Source organism: Diachasma alloeum, unplaced genomic scaffold (genome assembly GCF_001412515.2).
Source record: "Diachasma alloeum isolate Michigan unplaced genomic scaffold, Dall2.0 Dall_scaffold_00338, whole genome shotgun sequence".
Classification (NCBI taxonomy): domain Eukaryota; kingdom Metazoa; phylum Arthropoda; class Insecta; order Hymenoptera; family Braconidae; genus Diachasma; species Diachasma alloeum.
In genome coordinates, this window is record NW_021680477.1 from 764972 (window position 1) to 769895 (window position 4924).

General features: G+C 30.6%; 1 protein-coding gene across 2 annotated transcripts in view; it reads left to right on the forward strand.

Annotated features, from left to right (window-relative positions):
- LOC107040564 (metabotropic glutamate receptor 6) overlaps positions 1–4924 on the forward strand; it is a 48072-nt gene that overhangs the window by 34444 nt on the left and 8704 nt on the right. The window contains exon 15 of one of the 2 annotated variants that reach the window (XM_015260692.1): positions 439–1527. The exons of the other annotated variant lie outside the window; for it this stretch is intronic. The gene's annotated coding sequence lies outside the window, so the exon portion shown is untranslated. Of the gene's footprint in view, positions 1–438; positions 1528–4924 lie in introns of those variants that run through there. 2 annotated transcript variants of the gene reach the window in all.

Below are 4924 nucleotides of genomic sequence, written 5' to 3' on the forward strand. Positions count from 1 at the left end.
TAGTTAATTATTAGCTTAATTATTACGTATAAAATTAATCAATTAATTAGTTAATTAACTAGTTAATTAATTAATTAATTATGTAGTTAATTATTACTTGGCGAATTCGTTAGAAAATTGCATTGGAATTATCTATAAATTCTATTGGGATTCTATGGAAATTCTAGGGAATTCTAATCAAAATTCTATTTGTTTTTTGCGCTGATTCTATAAGACATTTGATAGAAAAAATCTCAAGAGAAACGAATCCTAACAGAATCTACGCAAAAAAACAATAGAATTTTAACGAGAATTCGCTAGAATTTTAATAGATGTCCCATTGAATTTTCTAGTGAATTCTCTAAAATTTCTATTAAATTTTTTCATACGTGTCCCCCCCGAAATTCTCAACAGCGATACTCTGGTCTTCCTTTAATGAATTCACCGATTCAATTATAGAATCCAATGAATTGTACAGAAATCGATTGAACGGATTAAAAGCCTTCAGGACCAATAACCGACGCAACTGATTCAGCCCGTGATCTATTGAATTGAAACAAACTGGAAAACATATCGTTAAACTAAGGAAAATTAATGTATGATTATTAGCAATTACCTAGGTGTTAAGAGGACATTTGTTCACGGGCATATCGAAGCATATATTGACCTAGTTATAACTGACATTACTCTATTTGTTATGATGATTCAGCAGGCTGTGTAATTAATTACAAATGCGGGTATTACAATAGAATAAATGGAAATAAACGCTTGGCATTTCAGTCATTCTAGGCTAATCTCATCGTAAAAAGGTGGAATTTTTATTGTTTTATGAGGAACACTGTTTCGTGTAGGTGTTTATTGGTAGATAAGTGGAGGGGCGTAGTTGTGAATGGAGGTTTCTCGGAATATTAATGAGACACGCACGAAAAAATTTCAGAGAAAAATCCACGGAATTTGATGGAAAATTTTATTAGTTTTTGGCTAATTTTAGTAAATAATTCCGCTGATGAATTTTCTCTATTTTTCTTCTCTTCTCATTGAAAAAGCTGAACAAAAATTATAGAACGTTTGAGCTGAGAAATTTCTACAGAAAATACCTCAATGGAATAAGTTGTATAGAAAAATCAAATCCTATTGATTTTTTCTATAGAAGTCCGCTGATGAATCTTCCAAGTTTCTTTTTCCACTCTATTTCTCTTTTATTTTCATTAAAAAAATCAAGCAAAAAAATTTTTAAAGTTTGCATTAAAAATTTTTTAAATTTTGACATAAAATATCTGAAAAGAATAAGTTCTATAGAAAATTCGAATCGCATTGATTTCTCCCATAGAATAGTTTCCATTTAGTATTTTCCAAAAGCTCACAAGAAACTAATAGAAAATTCAACCGAAATCAAGTCGAATTTCCCATCGAATTTGTTAGGTTTTTCTATTAAATTTTTCGTCCGTGCGCTTTTTATATTCAACGGGTATATGACATATCTTAGTTGTTCTGTTCTCACCGTGCCTAATTATTATATTTATCTTTCATTTTAAAGGAATTGTATATATTTGTATATATGAGAAGGAAATAAATTATGATTACAGCATAAAAAAACAATCCATTAATAAATTTTTCATTTACTGCATGTGGGAAAGATTTGATTTACTCCAATCATCTAGAATAAATAAATAAATAACTAAATAAATACTGCAAAAGTTTAAATCCATAGTTTAAACAATATTTATTGTCATCTAAAAAAATTAAATTTTCCACCAGTTTTACATTTTGAACATGTTTATTACCAAATATATACAAAAAATTTCCAATTGTGTCGTATCAACAAATAATCATTTACAAATCACAACTACAAATTCGATAACCACATCTCTACGAGAAATTCATGTTAAAATTGTCTGCTCACCCCACACAACGCGAAATTTCAAATTCCATTCGTAATCGCTCACGAGGTTTTGATATTTCCGAAGGCACCTGACGCGAAGAAAAAAAAGTAAATACAACTCAACGATAAACTTAACTAATTTCTTAACTGAAATATGAACTAGCTGTACAACAATTGATGTGATGTCGGGTGGTACGAAAATTCCATTGGGAAATCATTTCCCTAAATTTAAAAGCTATCAATAACATTTAAAAACAGTAACAATTAAAATTTTCGTTCATAAAAATCCAAAAAACGAGAAAAAAACACTAAATTTTAGAGACAAACTATCATTTTGTCTTGATTACATTTCTAGTAAAATATTTATTAATATTCGTCACTTAATTATCAATAACTCAATTCTCTCGCAAACCAGATACTCGATAGCAATAATTTTCGCTACTCACTAATTTAATTCAATTTCACTCACAATCAATAAAGGACGGATGAAGTAATTACCCCTCGGATGAATTATTTTCAATCATCAGGAAGGACGCGCCAATTAATTCGCCCGTAACAACACCATTCATTCCAATTTCCACTCGATAACCCACTTATCTCAGGTATGAATATGAAATTAACAATGCACATCGCACACACACAATGAGCTTTCAGTTATTATACGTCCCGACAATTTCATAACCATTCAGATTAATCAACAATAGTCAGTATGAATTGTTTGTGATTAAAATCACCGCAGACTTGTGCTGCTGAGATAGACTTAAAATTAATAGCTGCCACGGGGCAATTAATATCCTGGATTCTGGAAGACGGAAGACCCATCGGGGAATACTTAAGTCACTGTACAATTAATCTTAGATTATTTCTCCTGAATTACTGCTTCCGTCGATAAGTGTGCACATATCACTAATACATTATTCTATCGTTAACGGTACTTAATACTAATTGTAATAAGATAGTTATGGTAGAAGATCGGTCAGTTTCGGCGGAGGAGACGCGGCGATTCACGAAATTTGTTGCAGAGAAAATTTTGTGTTTCTTGAGCAAATTTTTTGTACATTATTTTTTTGATTGTTTTTCAGGTTTTGATTGAGCAAATCGGGAGGTTTTTTGCAGGATACGCATGGAAATTCAGCTAATAGTAACTTTTGGGAGTTTAGAGAGGAAATGATCGCTGGGAAATTGTAATGTCAGAAATTTCGGAATGAAATTTCGATTGAGGTGTGAGGGGCCAGCCGGGAAATTCCGGGCGAAATTCTCGTGGAGAAAGGGTTTAGGAGAAATGGACGATTTTATTTTCAAAATTTGGGGAATGCAAGTTTCAAATTTTAGGAAAAGTCATTTTTAGGCGCGTAAAAACAACACAAAAAAAACATTTGAGCATTCACTGTTGAAAAATTTGGCTAAAATTTCTGATATAGTTTTTGTAATAATGCGGCATAAATATTATTTTTGTACCGCATATTTTTTGTTTAATCACTATCAATGTGAGAATATTTTTCATTATATATGAGTGAATATTGAGAAATTCCCATTTTTTTAATACGGTATCAATGAGTAATAATTGAAAATAAAATATTATTATTTATCTAATCGGGAATTACACGTGATTATTTTACAGTAATCATTCAATCGATAATAAAAATCGAAATATCTCTATTATTCTTCACGAAAGTCGTCGTATTTTAATTTTTTAATTGCGTATCATTATTCATGACGAAAGACATCAGTATTTTGTCTTTTACATTTTCCATTCACGTAATAATAAACAAGAATTTTGTACCATTATTGATTGAAAAATTATTTGCCTCATTTGTCATTTTCATTTCTCATTAAAATCGCAATGAAAAGAGGCATTTACTATTATTATTCATTACGAAATAAATCATAATTTAATTTGTTGGTTTACCATTGATGTTGTAATGAAATACTAATAATGGAAATTATTTTCCTGCCGATCTCTGTTGAGAATTCAAAATTTTATGGAAAAATCACAAGAAATCGGAGAATGTCATGTCCATATATTATTAAATTGTCGATTAATTAAAAATTCATTGCGATTTGGTACAAAAATACTCATGTTTTCACTAAAAAATTAAAGTTAGGAATTTCTCGTCTTCCTTCTGTTAAAAAATTTAGAATTCCATTGAATCTTCAGTGAACTCTAACATAATTTTTACCCCTAAATCCAATTCAACGTCACTGTCCCGAAAATTACTAGTCAACTGTCCATGAAATTTTAATTTTTTATTCCAACAGTGTTATCAACATCTGCAATTCGATTTTTTCCTCTTGTTCCCATTCTATTGTGCCATTTTCTCATATTTTTTTATACTACAATCATTTGTGCTTTCTTAACGCGTTTCCTCGTGAAACGTGACCGACCTATGCAAAGCCTGCATTTATTGCACTGCGTTTGCACTCAAGGCCTTTCATGGACGGAATGGCTGATAAGGATTTCGTTACACTTAAGAAATAAAAGTTGGCGCTGGAAATCCAGGGCTCAGTAGCGAATGTTGTGTAAACTAAGTCGATAAATGTAGAGGCAGGGGAGAGTGGGGCGATATGGACACACTTTATCGTTTTTTAAATGTTAATACTTCATTGAACTGTCGATGAAATGGTAAAATTTATGGGACAATGTTCCCTTTGTAAATTCAGTAGCGAAGTTTGAAATATTATTATTACCATTTCAAAATTAATATTTCATTGTGATTCACGCAAGAAATTTTATTTTTTAATTTTTAAATGCACTTATCTGCTTTCACCACTTCGCTACTGAATTGTGCAGTGTTGCCATATGAATAGAATATTATTCGCAATATTCATTGAAGAAAATCCCGAAAAAATGTGGGATGACCAAGCCAATTGCCGAAAATTGTTTGAAGTGAAAATAACAAAACAAAGAATAATTAAATTGAGAAATAGTTGAATGTAGCCGAAACCCGCAATTTCTGGACGACTGGGTCATATTTTTATTTATTGATTAAATGTTGATCAATAGAAGAAAATAATTGATCACATGATTATACACAAGGGATATTATGGAGAGGTGAAATAATT